General features: G+C 36.2%; 1 protein-coding gene across 1 annotated transcript in view; it reads left to right on the top strand.

Moving 5' to 3' along the window:
- Positions 1 to 2,377: 2,377 nt before the first annotated feature.
- Positions 2,378 to 20,471, top strand: part of LOC150097253 (THUMP domain-containing protein 1) — a 75,469-nt gene continuing 57,375 nt past the window's right edge. The window contains exon 1 of the mRNA XM_090406892.1: positions 2,378 to 2,614. The gene's annotated coding sequence lies outside the window, so the exon portion shown is untranslated. The remainder of the gene's footprint in view (positions 2,615 to 20,471) is intronic.

The raw sequence follows: 20,471 nt of genomic DNA, 5'->3' as shown, positions 1-20,471 counted from the left end.
TAATAAGGTCAAAGAGTACCTTATGGTAACTTGTTTTGGTAAAATACTTATAAGCTCTGTATTACTTAACCTTGGTATTTCTAAGCCTGGCTCCTACTGATGAGACCTCAATAAAGGTGGAAACCGGTCTGGGTAGTGGCCCCTTGCATTTAATGCATAGCATCATACATCTCCTCAAGGAGATGGGCTTTGCATTAAGGGTAAATATTAAGAATAGTGATCAGAGCTTATTCTACCCTTACCATGAGTTGCCTAGACTTGCACTACTTTGCGGGTCACCTAGACTTGCAATACGTGCAGTCGCAAACTGGATTTATTTGTGTTTGCTTACTTGGGAAATGGAGTAAAACCAGGTTTAAAATAGCTTGGCATCTTTAACATATATATGTATATATATATATATATATATATGGGAATAAATTTTTAACTTGGGTATATTGTATATTAGGATAACCAAGCAATTTTATATGCTTGGTTATTTTAGCTCCTAATCCCAAGTATGCAAACAATTAAGTTTGCGCCTGAAACAAAGTTCAAGTCTAAAGATGGTACAACACCAGGGCAACTCATTGTAAAGGTGGTTAAAGCTTTGATCACTATTCTTAGTATTTTCCCATAATGTAAAGCACATCTCACTAGAGGTGGTTAAAGCTTTGATCACTATTCTTAGTATTTTCCCATAATGTAAAGCACATCTAGTGAGATGTGCTTTACATTATGGGAAAATACTAAGAATAGTGATCAAAGCTTTAACCACCTTTACAATGAGTTGCCCTGGTGTTGTACCATCTTTAGACTTGAACTTTGTTTCAGGCGCAAACTTAATTGTTTGCATACTTGGGATTAGGAGCTAAAATAACCAAGCATATAAAATTGCTTGGTTATCCTAATATATATATATATATATATATATATATATGTTAAAGATGCTATATATATTAAAGATGCTATATATAGATGCTATATTTTAACATATATATATATATATATATATATATATATTTATATGTTAAAAATATCTCAGATGTGCACTCCTTAGCGCTAAACACCGAAGATAATCTTCGATTTCAAGTGTAGTCGCCGACTAAACTTGAACTCGAATTTCCAGAGTTAGTCGATCTCTAGTACGGGCAAGCGGGTTTTTTCGACCTGAAACTCGAGTTTTCGTTCGTAAACAAGAAAATAGACTGTAGAACCCACACTATTTCACTATTTCAGACATTAAAAATATTGTGTTAGCGTGAGGGACCACGAGATGGCGGCACTTATTGATCCTTATCTTCACTGCGGTCTGCTTAATTAGTGATAGCCTTGGGCTAGATATCTCTGATTGGCTACCAGTGGAGATTGAACTGCCCACTCAGTCTCCAAAAGTTAGATAGAGGTCAAATGTACTCGCCTACCCCCCTAAATTGGAATAAAAAAAAACTGATACATGGATATGTTTGGAGTATTAATATCGCTGTACCCAGTGATAATAACATTAACAAGAAAGAACTGGATAATATTATTAAATATTGAGATCTGGTAATCGAAATTGGCTGGCTGTGCCTTAAACACTTCAAAGTCAACCCAGTAGTTATCGGTGAACTTGTTGCAATTTCAAGAAAGTTGTCCAACTATTTACAAGAATTAAACACGAACGAAGTGACCCCAGTTTTATTATTATTACCAATGTATATTTTATTAATGGGCTGGGAAAATTGTTAAATTTCCTACGGTCGCAGACTCAAAGGGTTTGCTGATCACAAGTTATGAAACGATCCACCATATTATGAAAAGACGTGGCAATATTATTATTATTATTATTATTCCTGACACCTCCAAGGAGTCCGAAGACTCATCACGGGAGGACACCTACAACTGTCTCAACCACTACACTGAACCACTACTGCGAATCAACGGCATCTACCGCCCACCTCCACCACTACCACAGCTAGTATGTTTTGTCTGTAAATTGCGTGTGTTCTGAAGGGCCGATTTGTCTGTATGCGGGATGAAAAACCCGAGTTTCCTGGAGAAAAAACCCTGCTACCTCCGTATGAGATCGGCTAACTCACCTTCGATTGAAATCGACCAGATAAAGATTCCTCCCGTCGCGACGAGAATCGAACTTAAGCGTATTCCAATCGAAGGGCGCAATGTATCGTCGTTCTTCCAATTGCGCTACGGAGGCTTGTATTTATGGAGTCGTTTTTATACATATGATTTGTGTGACGTTAAAAATTACCAGCTTAAGCATTTGAACTCTCTCTGTTTATTATGTGTACACAAGCTTACATTTCACCCTACACCGTTAGAGTGCAGCATTTTAGGTAGTATCCCTATATTACGTGCTCGATACATCACGCGCACGTGTAATAATGTTTCCATGTGTTGAATCTTGTTCCACGTGTTTGGAATTTGATATTCGGTTCCTGTCTTCGGATGGAAATAGTTGGATCCGGCGACTAGAGGCCGTTAATATCTATCTATAAGGGGCTCAACGGCTTCTCCAGCTGTTCTCTGCATAGATCTCGTTGAGAGCTGAATGTGGAGGTAAAGCAGAATCGCTGAGAAGGAAAATCAGTTGCTGTCACAACAATAGGAGGATCGAATCATTCTGGTATTTTCTGTAAGCACCTAAGTTTAACATTCCGTTATAATGAAGTAATGTTTTAGAACATTTAGTATTCAAACATAACCATTTCATTATCCTACACTTTTCTTGAATAAACTATGTAACGATATAAAATTAGAATTATTGCTATGTACAGCATATACTGTATGTTGTTATTCCATACTATAAACTACAAATAATATCCATTAAGAATTAGTAGATTATACTTTAATAATGTTTACAAAAATGATTATTACAGCAAAGTGTCGAATATTTACTTTGCGACGAATAGCTTTTCTTCTCTGTTTCGCAATTTCAAATGCGTATTTAAAGCATAATACTTATTCTGTATATTCACTACTAAGAAAGTATGTTAAACACTAAAATAAATTTTTTGGGGGGGGGGGATGAGTGATTTCGTGTAGGAGAATATCCATCCATTGCTGCCATAAATATATATAGTATATAAAAATATATACACATGTATATAAATGCATTGCCAATTTAGCCTTATTACTACCAAACGAATGATCATTATGGGTGACTTTAATTTTCCGAACATTGATTGGGTAGAAGAGAATCTCGTGATAAGAAATAAGAATTTATTCATAAATTAAAGATGCTAAGAAATTATATACTTGGTTTAATCCTTTATCCAGGTGTAAGCAAACAAGATTTGCACCTGAAGTATTTTCAAGACGGGCAACTCTTGGTAAAGGTGGTATGACTTCTCATTACTTACCTTAGTATCCCATAATGCAAAGCACATCCCCTTGCAGACATGTATAATGCTATGCATTATGAGAAGGGTCACTACCCAGACCGGTTTTGACCTTTATTGAGGTCTCTTCAGTGGGAGGGAGCCAGACCCCCCCCAGTGAAGAGATCCCATTGACGAGACCTCAATAAAGGTCGAAACTAGTCTGGGTGACCCTTCCCATGGTGACCCTTCCCATAGCATTATACATGCCTGCAAGGAGATGTGCTTTGCATTATGGGATATTAAGGCAAGTGATGTGAAGTCATATACCACCAGTTGCCCGAGTCCTGAAAATACTTCAGGCACAAACTTTGTTTGCTTACACTTGGATAAGGGATTAAACCAAGTATATAATTTCTTGGCATCTTTAATTTATGGTATAACCAAGTGAAAAAACTTGCAACAAGAATTTATTGAATTGTTCGAGACAGCGTCAGAAAGGGTCTCTGTCAAGAATATGGCTATTTTCCCACCAGTTTGGTGACAGTGATCATGCTGTACTTTTTTGGGGGTAGTATCTAATTGTATTGTTGCTCTGATTAAAACAGCTTACATGCTGAACTACAAAGCTGGAAATTATAACCAACTTAGGAGAATACTATCTTTCGTCCCATGGTATCAGTTACTGAATGGGAAAAATGTCAGCAATGCATGGGAACCATGTGCTTAAATGAGGCAGTATATGAATGTATCCCTTATTTTCAAAGAATAAATCGGTTGGGAGTGAAATGGATGTGCAACCTTATTAAGCAAGAGATCCACAAGAAGATGATGTGGAAAGAATATCGTAAGAATGAGAGTGAGAGGAGTTATGAAATATATACAGCTCAGGCCAGAAAAGTAATGAGTATTGTGAGGAAAGCTAAATCAGAGTGTGAAAAGAAATTAGCCATGCAAGCTAGAGGCAATCCAAAAGAATTTTATCGTTATGCTGCAAGCAAAAGAAAGAATGCATGTGGAAGAATAATTTATTGAATGCAGATGGTACTCGAGTGTGGGAAGCCAGTGAGATTGTTCAGTTAATCAGTGCTCACTTTCTTAAGATATATCAACCAGGTGTATGTAACATAGCGCACAATACTACTGCTACATTGGATGAAGAGTTAGAGGTTCATGAAAATGAGGTTGAAGAGCTGTTGCATAACCTGATAAGAATTTGTCTATAGGGACAGATGGAATATCAGCCTTTTTGCTAAAGGAATGTTCAGCCAAATTGGCTACACTTTTCACATGCTTGTATAACTTGAGTCTCAGCTTAGGAATGGAAGGAATGCATGATAGTTCCATTGTACAAGGGTGGTGCAAAAGCTGATGTTTCTAACTACTGATCTATTGTTATCTCTGGTGTGGTAGTGAAAATTTCAGAGAAGTTGGTAAGAACTCGCATAGAAATGGGTAGACAAACATGCTATACTCTGCAAGGAACAGCAGCAGTTTATTAAAGGAAGGTCATGTTTTAGCAATTTGCTCATATTTTATAACAATGTTACGGCCGAGTTGGATAAGGGGAATGGATACATTATGATAATGTTGGATTTTTCTAAGCCATTTGATAGGATACCACATGATAGGCTGTTGCGTAAACTGGAGAATATGGGATTGGAAATTGACCTATTGATGTGGATCAGAGGATTGTTGAGAGATAGATATCAAAAAGTGGTATGCAGTAGGTGTAAATCTGCCAGATTTAAAATAACCAGCAGTGTACCTTGGGATTCAGTCCTTGGGACATTATTGTTCAATCTATACATTAATGACATCAAGCAGGGTCTATCATCAGATTTGCAATTGTTTGCTGATGATGCGAAGATAGGCAGGGCAATTAGGGATGCTACTGATATTCAACAATTCCAAAATGATTTGAACAGACTGGAAATCTGGACAAACTAAAATGGCTGTCAGTTTAAGGTTAGTAAGTGTAAAGTTATGCACTTTAGCATGATAAGAGTTCCAGCGGCATATTATATTAGTGGTATTTTGCTACAAGAAATTGGAGAGGCAAGGGATCTTGGCGTATTGGTGGATAGGAATTTAAAGTTCATAGGTCACATAGCAAAATTTGCAAATACTACTTAGAGGATAATTGCGATGTTGAAGCAAATCTTGAATGTAAGGATAAGGAAATCTTTTTGCCTCTTTATAAGGCTTTGATAAGACCACACTTGTGCACAGATTTGGTCTCCCAGGTTCCAAAGGAATAAAGAACTTGTGGAAAGGGTGCAAAGAAGATTATATGTGGATTATGGGATTTAGATTATGAGGACAAATTGCAAGTTTGTGTATTGTAGACTGTGGTTAACAGGAGAAAGAGGGGTGATATGATAGAGGTCTATAAACTTTTGAATGGGTGTTATAGGATATCAACTGATGGATTTTTTCGTTATATGGAAGGTGGGGTGAGAACACCGGGCATCCACGGAAGTTAAGTTTGTTCACAGTCAAGAAAGGGGTAAGAGCTAGGTTTTTCTCCCAGAGAGCAGTGAGTGAATGAAATAAATTGCCTTTATGGGTAGTGAGTGCATCTAGTGTGAATGAATTTAAGGGAAGGTATGATAGGTGGTTTGGGTGATTTGTAGCTTCCCTTCACGAGTCCTTGACTCCCTGGTGGTCTCAGATAATAATATTTATGGTGGTATCATATAATAATATTGTTTAAAGCAACTTGCTTTTATTGTCTTAATAGAAACTTTTGTTTCAGCATGATTATTTGGAAGTGGTGAGTAGTTTGTGATCCATATGATCATATGTGATCCATATTTTGATTTATATTATTACTATTATGTGATACCTCCATATCTTATAAATGTGTATATTGGAGACTTATGAATATGCATTAATTATTATTATCATCATCATCATCAAATTCCTGCCATGTACCCTCAAGGGGTGTACAGGATATGACAGTACTACATGAAAAAATTACATCATTACTAACTTCCTATCTACAATTTTCCTCCAAATCAGTCTGTTACTTGTCAAGACTCCAACATTATCAGATCTTATATTTCTATCGTCTAAAGCATTTTGTACCGTATCAATCCACCTATATCTTGGTCTTCCTCTGGGTCGTTTTCCTGCCAACCTGGCAGAGAACACTTGTTTTGCTAATCTTTCCTCTCCCATTCTATTTAAGTGACCATACCATCTGAGATTAGCTCTGCTAACGCATTCCTGGATGCTGACAATGTCAAGTTCTTTCCAATATCTTCATTTTTAATATGATATTGCCATTGATGCCATCTGTTCACGCCTCTAATCTTTCTCAGGACTCTCATATCTGCGGTCTCTAGTCTTTGGTCAAGTGTTTTACTTCTGACCCAGCTCTCAGATCCATAAGTTAAAATTGGTTTGAACACCGTCTTGTATACAGCTAATTTAGTGTTCCGATTAATTTCTTTCTTATTCCATATGAATTTATTCATTTGACTTCCCACGATACCAGCCTTGCTGATTCTGTTGTCTATTTCTATATTTAGTTTACCATCTTCAGTAAAAATTGTGCCTAAGTAGCTGAAATGTTTTACTTGTTCCACAGGTTCTCCATTCACAACACAGTTGACATTTTCAATGATTCTGCCTATTTTCATTGTCTTTGTCTTTTTATTGCTGACCTTCATACCATATCTATTACAACAGCTATTCAATTTAGTCAGAGAATCTTGCAGACTTGTAGCGGATTTATTTAGAAGTATAACATCATCCGCATAAAGCAAAGAGCTGACATTAACATCTCCAATTTTGATATCACGTTTAATACCACATTCCTTCATAATGTGATCTATATAGATAATGAATAACAGAGGGGATAATGTACATCCTTGTCTCACACCAGATTTAACATTAAACCATCTTCCTGTACTTCCTTCAATTCTAACTGCTGACTTACAACTCAAATAAAGACTAAGTATTGCTTGATATAATGCCCCATTGACACCATATAACTGCAGCGTATTGAATAGCTTCTCTCTTGGCACCTTGTCATATGCCTTTTCCAAATCGACAAAACTTAAATACAGATCTTTGTTATATTCCCATGCTTTCTCGACTATTTGTCGTAAAGTGAAGATCTGATCCTGACAGCCTCTATTTGGCCTGAATCCAGCTTGTTCTTCACCAAGCTTTTCTTCCACAATTCTTCTCTACCGTTTCTCAAGTATACTTGCATAGATCTTGCCAGGAACACTCAGTAGGGAAATACCTCTGTAATTCTCACATTCAGTTTTATTTCCCTTTTTATATATGGGTACTATGAGAGCTCTACTCCAATCATCGGGAATTCGTCCCTCTGTCCAGGCTTTCTGAACTATGCAGTGCAGCCACTGTAAGACTCTTATACCACCATACTTCAGCATTTCTGGTCGAATATCATCTACTCCTGCTGCCTTTCCACATTTCAAGCCTTTGATGGCTTTTTCTACTTCAAGTATGGATATGTATTCCTGACTGCATGCCTGGTCAGTGTTTTTTATCACTGTGCTGTCATCACTGCTTGTTTCATTTAGCAGTTTTTCAAAGTAATTACTCCATACTTCAAGGATATCTTTTTCTCCTGTTTTCATTTCACCTTTATCATCTCTAATTCCTTTTACAGCACTCTTTCCTCCATTCCTAAGCTTCTTCAACAACCTCCAGAATATTTTGCCACCTTCTTGATATTTATTTTCTATATTCTTGCCAAAGTCCTCCCATGACTTTTGTTTAGCTAGTTTTACACACTGTTTAGCTTTCTTACATTTGTCTCTGTATTCTGTAAGAGTAAAAGCTGACTTATTTGCCAGGAACTTTTGATATGCTTTCTTCTTTTCCTTCACTGCCTCTTTAACTTCCTGTGTCCACCAGGGAGTTCTGATTTTTTTATCTTTGCACACAACCTCACCACATGCCTCTCTGGCAGAATCAATCAATGTTTCCTTCAGAGTTTGCCACTGAATCTCCAAGGTTTGATTCCTGTTCTCAAACTTTTTCATTTTCTTTTCAATAATATTTCTGTATTTTAGTCTACAGTTTACATCTGAGAGCTGCTCAACTTTTATTCGCTTTAAAACTTTCTTACATGTTATTCTTTTCAATATGAAATTCAATTTTACCCTGCTCAAGACTAAATAGTGATCACTTCCCATTTCAAATCCTCTGTACACTCTGGTGTCCTGCACCAGGGAGAAAACATCACTATCAACAATAACATAGTCAATGAGACTTTTCTTATTCCTAGCCTCTTCTCTCCATGTGAATTTGTGCACATTTTTATGTTGGAACATGGTGTTAGTAATAACCAGTCCATGTCCTGAGCAGAAATCCAACAGATATTTGCCATTATTATTAGCTTTGCTCTTTTCTCCAAATTTTCCCAAAATATTTTTGTATGTCTCACAATCATTTCCTACTCTACTATTTAGATCCCCAACAAGGACCAACTTTTCCTTTTTCATTGTGTCAGTTGCTTTTTCTAAAGCCTCAAAAAATTCCTCCACTTCTACCTTAGTAGAACCTTCTGTGGGACCATAGGCACAAATAAGTCTCATTGTCCAGTTCCCCATTCTCATATTTGTCCACATTACTCTACTTGAGACTGACTGCCATTCAAGAAGATTAGCCTCGTATTTTGTGTTGAATACTATGGCTACTCCTTCTTTTCCTTGATTGTTATTGCCTGAATATAACATTTTGTATTTATTGCTCAGAAAGATCTCACCAGTTTTGGTCTTTTTTGTTTCAGTCACCCCTATTATGTCGATCTGGTACTTATCTAATTCCTCAGCTAGCTCCATTTCTTTGCCATTCAGGCTTCTTACATTGATAGTACCGATCTTTAACTCTGGTGATGTTGAGTTGGGGTTTGTTTTCAGATTTGTTCCAGTAGCTGACTTTTCGCTGTTCGCCCTGGTTCCCTGTAATTATTATTATCAAATTATTATTATTCATACAGTATTTCCATGAAGTCTGGCGACCAGAGTCGTAGCTAGGGAGGAGCAGAGGGGGTGGTCTGCCCCGGGTAGCACTTTGAACCTTTTTGAACTTTTGCAGTTAATTCTAAAATAGTCTGGAGAACTCATTTCCAAATATTGTAATACTACTGTGAATTTTCCTCACAATTGCTGTAAGTGTTGCTAGTTGTGAGAGGAGTTTTTCCAAATAAAATTGATCAAGAATTACCTACATTACTATGAAACAGATTTTGCCAATGTCATCGACGATTTTATTGAAATTAAAGATTTACTTCAAAGTAAACAGTGTTTTAATTTATTTCCCAATATGTCGTTTTGACTTTTTTGTAGTATTTTGGGTGTGTATTGAGAGGGGCGGCAAACTCAGAGACCACCCAAGGTGGCAAAAGCTCTAGTTACACCACTGCTAGAGACTCCTCTTGGGAAACCCTAACTATTGTACACACAAAAGCTATTATACCTCTCCATAAACTTGTTCACTTCCAGAGAACTCGCAACTAATTTTGGCAATCTATTCCACTCATTCACTACTCTCCACACAAAAAATCTAGTCCACACATCCCTACTAACCACACACTCTTACACAACTTCCACAGATGACCTCTAGTTCTCTATTTGTCATATATTTATTGAAAAATTTCCTTTGCAGCAATTTTATAAAACCTCTTTGATGTCTTGAAAGTTTCTGCCATGTACCCTCTTTCCTGCTTATCAACTAAACTTTGTAACTCACATACTTTCAGCTTATTCTCATAAGGAGCATTCCACAGACCTGTCACCAGATTAGTCACTTGTCTCTGAATCTTCTATACCATCTGCTGGTCCCCAAGAAACCTAGATGACCAAATCTGTGCATAGTAGTCAAGATGCGACCAACTCATAGCCTTAAAGAGGGATAATAACTTCCCTATCTTTACCTGTTAGCATGACAACCAACTCATCTTTTTGAGCTATTTTACCAACTTTTGCAATATGTCCTCTGAACTTCAACTCTCCGTCTACCATTATCTCCAACTCCCTAGCCTAATAAATTTTCTTCACTCCATCAATATGATACACTGTATGCAACCATTTCAACCCTAAGGGTTGATAGGTTGCATACAGTGACCTTATATTTTGCAACATTAAATTGATAATCATTATCCTTTACCAGTGTATTTAAATCATCCTGCAGTATATCTACATCACCTTTATCAACTATTGCTCTCCCCAGTTTTGCATCATCATCATCAACAAACAACTGAATATCCCACCCTCTTAAATCTTTCCCTATATCATTGATATACAAATGAAAGAGTAGTGGCCCTAATACAGAATCCTGAGGTATTCCACTAGTCATCCTCATTCTCCTCAATTCCACTCCATTCCCAATTAATTACAATAATATATATAAAAAAGACTGGACTAGAAGAAGAAGAAGAATGAGTGAGTAAATGTGGCTAAGGCTACTAGTTTAACATATTAGGGCTTAAGTGTATGACCTATAGTCAGTTTGTATGTTTTGTGGGATGAAAAATCTGAGATTTCTTCTCTGGGAGGAAAAACTTGATCAACTAAATCATTTTGATTTGAAAAGCCCTTGTAAAAGTTTCTTGTAGTCTTGATGGGATTATTAAAAAATAGGTCTTTCAACCAATAGATATGCAATCGGGCCATCTTGGTGACTGTGCTGTGAAGATGCTTAGCATATGCATGAGGTAAAAATGTAGATTATGAATTTGAAGAAATGCTTAAATGATGCTGTATCTAAAAGTGTTCCTACAGTTTGAAGAACAAATAGAATGTGAGTGTAATGGATGTGGAATCTCACTGAACAAGAGATCCATAAGAAGATTATCTGGAAAGCATATTGTGAGAATAAGAATGAGAGGATTATGAAATATATAAAGCTCAGGCCAGACAAGTTATGAGTATTGTATGGAAAGCTAAATTGGATGGTAAGAAATTGGCTGCACAGGCTAAAGGCAACCCAAAAGAATTTTATTATTATGCTGCAAGTAAGAGAAAGATTAAATGCAGAAGAAAAACTTTACTGACTGTGAAATGATACCTTAGGATCAGAACCAGATGAAGTAGTTCAAATAACGAGTGCTCACTTTGCCAAGATCTATCAACCTGGTGTTTGCAGCATAGTGTACATTGCTACCACTACATTGGATGAAGAAATTAGAGGTGCATGAGGAGGAGGTTCTAGTGCTGTTACATAATGTGGATAAAAATTCAGCAATTGGGATAGGTGGGATATCAGGGTGTATACTAAAAAAAAAATGCTCAGCTAAACTGGCCAGGCCTTTGACATGTTTGTATAATTTGAGTTATAAAGATGCTTAGCATATGAAATTGGGATTATGGAATGTGGATTATGAGTACATGGGCTACAGGCACTGTTAGACAGAAGATAGTGGGGTGGTATGATGGGTCTATAAACGTTTGAGAGAATGTTATAGAATATCATTTGGTAACATTTTTCATTATATGGAAAGTGGAGAAAGGAAAAGGTGGGGTTAAGTTTGTGTGCAGTTAAGAAAGGGATAAGAGCTAGATTTTTCTCTCATAGAAGAAATGTAGTGGTATCAAAACAAAGAATTTATCGGGAATTATAAGGCAGGCAGCTATCATAGACTTGAAACTAGCTTGCAGCAGTATAATGGATGAAAAAATTTCAAGGAAGAGGGATCTTCAGTGCATGGGAAATATGAAATAGTTGACAGCAATTTCAGATTGGATACATCTAGTGAAGAAGATAAAGCAATGATCACTTTATTAGAGTGTTTCATCCTAGTACAGCAGGCTTTATTCCTAGAAATAATAATGAATGATGAAGTGTAGAAGTGAAGGAAGAGGATATTCTGAATACTGAGTACATTAAATGTTAATAAGGCAGAAGGCCTAGATGGAATTTCACCATTTGTTTTACATGAATGGACTATGGAACTGACTGTGTCATTAGCTTGGCTGTTTAATGAAGGTCTTGCAATGGGACAGGTTCCTGGAGAGTGGAAGGAAGGTAAGATAGTACCATGGCATAAGGGTGGCAGTAGAATGTTGCTATTAAACTATAGGCCTGTTTGCATTTCTTCTGTATTTGTTAAGATTTTGGAAAAATTGGTAAGAGCTTGTATACAAAATTGAGCAGATGAGGGAAATATTATTTATGTAGCTCAGCATGAATTTGTTAAAGGATGCTCTTGTTTAGAATCTGGTAACCTTTTATAATAGAAAAACAAGAGCAGTAGATGAGGGTAAGGCATACTATCCTCCCCCCCCCAAAGGCATTTGATAGGCTGCCGCATGACAAGCTCAGTTTTAAGTTGCAGCAACATGTGGGTTTGGATATCAAGTTAGTGGACAGGATTGGTGATTGGCTCTCTGGTAGATATCGGAGAGTTGCATGTGGGGGAGCAGTATCAGGGAGTTGGAACTGTAGGGTTCAGTGTTTGTCAGTGATGTTGTCACAGAACCAAAAGAGATGTTTAGTTGTTTGCAGATGATGTGAAGCTTGAGAGTTATTAGTAATAGTGCTGGTGTTTTGTTTCTTCAAGAGGATTTGAATAGGCTTGAAAGGTGGGCAAACAAATTGGTATATCAGTTTAATGCAAGTAAATGTAAGGTTTAAAATTTTGAGATCCACAGATGAGATGCTTCATACTCAATTGGTTGGGTTATGCTGGAAGCAGTAGAGTAATCAAAGGATCTCGGGGTGATTGTGGATAGAGAATTGAAGTTCTGAGGACATATTGCAAAGCTTGTGAAGACATTTCAGGACATTGCTTAGAAGAAAGTTAGGAATGACAGGTATGAAAATGTTTATGTATATAATAAGTTTCAGTGGTAGAAAGAAATATCTCATAACAAATTTCATAGAATTAATCTGTAAGATATCGTATTTCTTTATTGATGACCTCCAATGGAAGAGGTTTTTCTGCAGATTGCATTTTAAGAAATACATATGAAGTAAGTTTAAAAAAAAAAAAAAAAAAAAAAAAAAGTAGAGGATTTAAATAAGTTCAGTTATGAATTACTGCAAATCAAATTATGAAGGTAAAGTTGCTAGTCTCTGCACAGATCTTAATCAAAATATAATTCAGGTGACCAGTGGTGTGCCTCGGGCTCTGTGCTTGGGCCGTTATTGTTTAATTTGTACATAAATGATATAGGAAATGGCATGAAGGGGTATATTCAGTTGTTTGCTAATGATGCAAAGTTGGGTAGCGCAATAAAAAATCAAGCTGATGTTGAGAGTTTGCAGGATGAGTTAAATAAGCTGGCAAAATGTGCAAAAGGTAATGGATGTCAGTTCAATGTGGAAAAGTGTAAAGTTATGCATTTTGGGATTAAAAGATTACCAGCTGTGCATTCCACATTGATGGAACAGTACTCCAAGAGACTGATGAGGCTAGGGACTTGGGGGTGTTGGTGGATAGGGAGATGAAGTTCAGAGGGCACATTGCTAAGGTGTCCAAGATTGCACATAGGATTATTTGGTTGTTGAGGAACACACTGACATCAAGAGATAAAGAGATTATTATTCTCCTTTATAAGGCATTGATATTTCCACATTTGGATTACTGTGCTCAAGTCTGGTCAACTGGATTCCTTGGAGATGAGGAGGTTGTGGAGAGGCTTCAGAGGAGAGTGACTAAGTTGGTGAGTGACGTAAAAAATGCTCCCTGCATTGATAGATTGAGAGCTTTTGGATTGCAGAGGTTGATTGATAGGCGGAGAAGAGGGGGATATGATAGAAACATATAAATTACTAAAAGGTTTTCATAAGATTGATGCAGGGGAAATATTTCAGCTGTGTGATAATGATCAAAGAACAAGAGGTCATCCCTGGAAATTAAGGAAAAGTGTGGTTAACAAGGGTGAGAACTAGACTTTTTGCTTGGAGGGTGGTGAATGAGTGGAATGCATTGCCTGACTCAGTTGTGAGTTCTTCGTCTGTAAATGAATTCAAGAAGAGGTATGATAGATATTGTTTTGTTAGTTTGGGTCTCCCGTGATGAGTCTACTGACTCCATGGAGATACCCATAATAATAATAATATGTAGAAGTGTGGTGAAGAAGGGTGTGAGAAGTAGATTTTTTACATGGAGAATTGTCAGTGAATGGAATGCATTACCAGAATGTGTTGTTAATGCAAGGAGTGCTAAGGACTTTAAGATTCTATATGATAAATATGTTGTCAGTTGAATGAACCTCCCACGATGAGTCTGCCGACTCCATGGAGGGTGTAATAATAATAATATTAAATGTGCATATGGGGAAATATGTGAAGTCATGGAAACATATATAAAATGCACATTACAAAAGCTGTGTGATTAGAAGGATTGGAGTAAATCTGTAAGAGAATAGTTATTATTAATCTACCTGGTAAAGAAAGAACTCATTTCAGCAAACATATTGTAATGAATGGGTTCAAAATGTCCCTGATTGGAAAGAAAAATATTTAGTAATTAATAATGAAAGGGATACATATAAATGCATAGGAAATGAGAGAAGACTGCAAGAGATAGTTTCTTCGATTCTCAACATTTGCAGCTGTGATCTTCAAAATTATAAATTCAAAGAATCCTATCCTCTTAAATAGCTTGCTAATCCTGAAGGTGTATTGAAATACTAAATAAAATTAAAATAAAACAGTCATTTAGTTCTACAAAGTAATTAAATAAATCTTGCAACCTACTCAAAACATGAGAGATTTTGCTCTAGAGTGAGCTGGAATATTATGACTAGAGATAGTCATCTATGACAGTAATGAACTGTTATTATTAGCATCTCACTTGCATGGAGTTAGAGACTCATCATGGGAGATACAAATTATCATGCACAAAGCTCTTTCATTGTTCTCCCCAGAAATTTTTACCAGCCGGATGGAATGAAGCCAGGCATACAAAAATTTTGAATGAATTAAGAAAAACCCTTTTTCATAATAAATTAAAATAGTAATTTTATTAGAAATTCCTTCAAACAAAGATAATATTTTGTATAGTAATTATAACAAACAAGACTACGATTTTTCTTATTTTCTCATTAACTAATGAAAAACCTTGTAATGCTCACAGTTTAAAATTCTGTACATTAATTCTTCTCTTCTTAGAAGAAGAAGCTCAGTTGTCAGCATCTTTTTCATAATTAAAATCTGTTGGATCTGTCCCTTCAGTGAAATCAGCATCAGATTATTTAGTGTTCTGACTGATGTGATTCCTCATACAGGTTTTTCTCCTTTTTAATGCAGAGAAACCCCTTTCACATTCAGCTGTGCTCACAGGTATGGCCATCCCAACAGTAGCTAGTTTTGCTAAATTTGGAAAAGACTCTTTGAGCTCAGATGTTGTTGCTAATTTCAGCAGTATTTGTCTTGGATCTAGCTTTTTGTATGACTGTACAGTAATCATTTTTGATGCAACTGCCCATTCTAGTTTAGTACTTTCATAGTTTAAAACTGCAGGACTTCCATTTCTAGAATAATAATCAAAAAGAATCTCAGAAGCCTCACGTTGATCATGACTTTCTGCATTGAAAAGTCTTGAAAAGCAGGAAATAATTGGCATATCTGGAAATCTTGCTTCTACGTGTTAATAACTGTGCCTATGTATTTATCATATATTGTAGTCTTAAACATAATAACATTAGAATCTGAATAATCAATGTGAAGGTCTGACCATTCACCTGAAAGATGCTGATGAAGATTTTGAAAATGACTGCCAGGAGTGTCTTTCAATTCCATAATTTTTTGGCTTCTAAGACTGGCTCTATTTTAGTTAAGTCAACATTTTGCCTTTGTCATGATCTAGGAAAGTTAGATAAATGTGGTAACATATCTGAAAGCATCATTGGTGAAGCTACGAAATTGTATGGTCTGATATGTTTACTTAATCTTCAGCTGTGATATCATTTTGTTCGGTGGCCTCTCTTTCCAATGCAGCTATAACACTCACCATGCATTCTCTTAGAGACGGTATTGCAGAATCATGAGACAGCTGTTAGAATTGAATGGAGAACTTCTTGACAAGTTATTCATTCAGGATCTAATATGTAAGCTTTACATAATAACAAAGAAATTTGCATAATATCTGCCTACCAGCGGGAGGTGAGAAACACCTAAGTTGTATGTGAAAGTGTATATCAGCATGTGTAATGTATAGGAATTATTTATTGTCAAATGGAAAGCTAAAATCAAGAATTATGTCAGATTAGCATTTCATGCAAAGGAATAATGGCTTAATTTATGTATTATTAAGCTATCAAAAAATCGTAAGTCACCAGGTAAGAAACGACTAATAGGATCAATGGTCACGTCTAAGCCACAAGTGCCTGTTGTAACACCGAAGGCTGCGGCTTATGGGGAAGGCTGATGTAAGTGCCTTTCCTCGAAAACAACACCTAATAGCAAGGGGGGAAAGCAAGGGATCAACCTAAAGGCGATGTAAGTTATGGATCGTGTGAAAAAACAATACAGAAAAAGAAGGCGCTAAGAAAGAATATTTAAGGCAATACATGCCAAGCTCTAGGCTTTTTTTCTGTTTCTTCCGGGATTTTGGAGATCGAGGACTCTCGACGAGTGATCGGAGATAGGACAAGCCGAGGGTGCTATGGCGACGGACAGCTGGCCATATTCATGACTTGCGCTGAGAGCTATTCTGCGGAGACCTGTACAAGAATCAACAGCTCATGCAGAATGTTGCCAAACGCTGAATGACCCACCCAAGCGAGCGGAGAAGGCTCTTAGTTCCAGCCATTTCCTGATTTGTGTTCGGTAGTAGAGAACGGAACAACTCAGTCACGAGACCTGACCCAGAACCAGCCAAGACGAAGGATGACCCAAGCAACACGTGGCAGCTAATAGACCTTCGGAGGGACTTGGTAAAGTTAAGATCCTTTTGTTTTATATTTTGAGATTGTTTGAAGGTAGAATTTGTGTCTTGATAAAGCAAGACTGAGGACATTTTAGAGAACTTTGACAGGATAGAGTAATTAATACAGCCAGTTCTATTAGACAAAGAATTGTATAGGATAAATCTCTATCTTGTATATGATTGAAGTAGTGAAAACCCTTTGTTAATTGAGTAAATTTAACTAAGAGAGAAATGAGTTGTGAAATATCTATTTAGAGTAAATGTGAATGAAGGAACTCGACTTGAGTGTGACATTGTTTAATTATCCATTTGTATTACATGATTTTGCATGTCAGTTTATGTAAGAAGGTTAGATTAGTATTGAACAGTTTGTGTAGCTTAGCATAAGACATTCACCTAGCTAGCAATTCAGAAATTTTGATAACTTAATACAAGATTTAATGTACCTGTCTTTTAGCATTAATAAACATATTTTTGTTACTTGAACCTGAGTCTTGCCTGAATGCAAGGTGTCAAACTACCACTTGTGAAAATAGAACCAAATAGCGGGAAGGAGTTTAGATAATTATATAATTGAGATTAGATCTTAGGTCACGACTGCAAGGTACTGAGATCTATATACTCGCGTGTGAATTCTAGATTAACGTATATGCTTAAAACCTAGGAATATTTCCCTGAGCTTGAATTATATTCTTGTTATAGGAAGCTGGCTGGTGCAGTTAAAATATAAATGTGCCAGTTTCTGAAGAGGAAATATCCCTAGGAACCAAACCAGGTTATATATTAAGGAGAAAGATATAAAATTAAGGTAGAAGGATATAGAGAAGACTGGATCAATTTGGATCATACTTAAATACGTACTCTAATAAGGAAACGAAAATACAGAGACATAACACAGCCATCTAGTGTCACTAGCCATTTTAAGTTTAATCTGTGGACTGTTCAGTACATTTTGGATTTGGGTTAAAACAGCCATCCTGACTGAGGAATTTTGGAAGAAGAAAAACAATTGCCTTAAGATATCATTAAACATGACTAAATAAGGCACTTCAGCAGCTGCTTGGGCACTAGCAAGAGCCAGTCAGTGGTTTACATAATGACAGTTGACCATGAGTCCATCTGTTTTATCTCTGAGCAGTTTTGCAACTCCCTTTTGCTTTCCAATCATGACAGCTGCTCCATCCTAAGCCTACCAGATTACAAGTTTTTAAGCCTAGACTGTCAAGGGTTTCACTTACTTTGTTAGTTATAGTCTCAGCTTTGCCATTAATGATACAAAAGTTAATACAACACTAACCATGATCTATTTTCTAAGTTGACATATTTAATGTACATAATCAGCTGTTTTAAAACTGAGATGTCTGTAGTTTCATCACATAAAACACTGAAATAATCTGCAGAATGTATATTTTTCAGTATTTCAGATCTAATTTCTGATGCTAAAATATCACTCAATTCTTGCATTATTCTTTCTGAGGTATAATGTGCATTTTTACCAACGTTAAGATGCTCTAAGTAGAAACAGCCCATAACCTTGCAATGCTCAAGCAATTTTTCAAATAATGTAGTATGTGGTAACTCATTTTTCACTAACCAATACATAGATCTTAAAGCTCCCAGAAAAGCATTTCTCTGCAAGTTATTCAAAATTGAAATTGATTTCTCAATTTGCCCTATTCCAGTTTCTTCTGTTTTTCAATTATATCTGAACAAGAATCAGTATGTAACTTGCTTTGTTCATGGTCGACGAAGCTTTCTTTTCGAAGTCTTGTGCATGGCATAGTTACTCAAGTCACTTCCTTATTTTTGGGTCATCTCTTTCCGTATTTCATGCATGTGGAACACATCATTCCATTATCTTTCATCACCAACCAATGGAATTTTTTAAAAAACTCGCTGTTAATACCCAATAAGCAGTGTTTAGATGCACGTTTTATATTTGAAAGAGACTGCAGAAATCGACGATTCTGTTTGACGAGTATTATTTGATATATGCATGTTGATTCACTTGATGTTATCTGCACACCACAATACCTTTTTTCTACAGCAATCTTTTTAAGAGTTTTGGTAATGTGTTGGTTTAAAATATCTAATCTCTCTCTCTCTCTCTAAAATAACCAAATTCTAACAGTCGTACTGAAAGTACGACTGTTTTTTCTACTCTGTTGTTAGGTATCTACAGCTATAATAACAAAATTGTGACTTTTCAGGTGAAATCTTCTCCACTAAAATTCTGGCTATTAATTTAATACCCGATTCCTTTTGCTTCCAAGAGTTGACAGTTTCTTGAAATATTTGAGGGCTTGCATAAAAAAAATAGGACTTTTAATTCACTGAGTGGATTTTCAAAATTGGTTTCATCTTTCTTAAAATAACTTAAGAGTGTGGTTTTCTGACTTGACTTTTTACTCATTATGGGGTAATTTAATAAGTACAAAATATCATTGTTATTAAATTAATCAGAACAAATCACCGAATTGTGCTCTGACAGTAATACCTGAGACACATAATGCATGTTATGTCACAATTTTACTATTTTTTATTTATAAAGAAAATAGATGATTCTATTTTCTTTTACAAAATAAAATATTAAATACTTGACTCATGATCTTCGAGCAAAAACCATTATTAAGAAAAATAAATGTAGAATTTTAACATTGATTTTTGCCTTCGATTGGAATTTGCTCAATTTTCACAATTTATTTCTTTCAAACATCAAAATTATGTCTCTTTCGTAAAAGATCTTTGCAACTGATACTGTTGTATTCGAGATCCCAATTTTTGTCGTCTTCAGTGTGCAGATTGGTGTGCATCAAAGTGAATATTACCGAAACTCTCGAGATTGGCTTGCAATGCAAGAAATTGAGCTGGTCTCACGAATATCGAGACTCTCCAGTTCTATTTCTCATCACTATTAATTAAAAAATGTCTTAAATTATTTTTCCATTCTTGCTCATTATTTAGCCATTTCAATTCACAACGTTAATTAGCCGGGCGGTCAGTAAAACCAGCCAGGCGGTTTTACTGACCGCCTGGGGTTTACTGAAGGTCCTGGGGAGAACATAGCTCTTTGAACCATACCTTAAACTGATTCAATGTGTTTACATTCACAACACAGACAATGTATTCCATTCACCAACCACTGTCCATGTAAAGAACCTGCTCCTCATTCCCTTGATCACACTCTCCTTATACAGTTTCTAGGGATTGCCTCCTGTTCTACTCTCCCATTCTATGAAAAATCTTTTCCATTGTAACCTGATAGCAACCCCTGACTAAGTTATATGTCTCAATCATATCCCTCCCTC

Source organism: Typopeltis vanoorti, chromosome 17 (genome assembly GCF_054136105.1).
Source record: "Typopeltis vanoorti isolate ZY-2024b chromosome 17, IOZ_Tvanoo_1.0, whole genome shotgun sequence".
Classification (NCBI taxonomy): domain Eukaryota; kingdom Metazoa; phylum Arthropoda; class Arachnida; order Uropygi; family Thelyphonidae; genus Typopeltis; species Typopeltis vanoorti.
The sequence above is the reverse complement of the archived record's forward strand: the minus strand, read 5'-3'. Positions and strand labels throughout refer to the sequence as shown.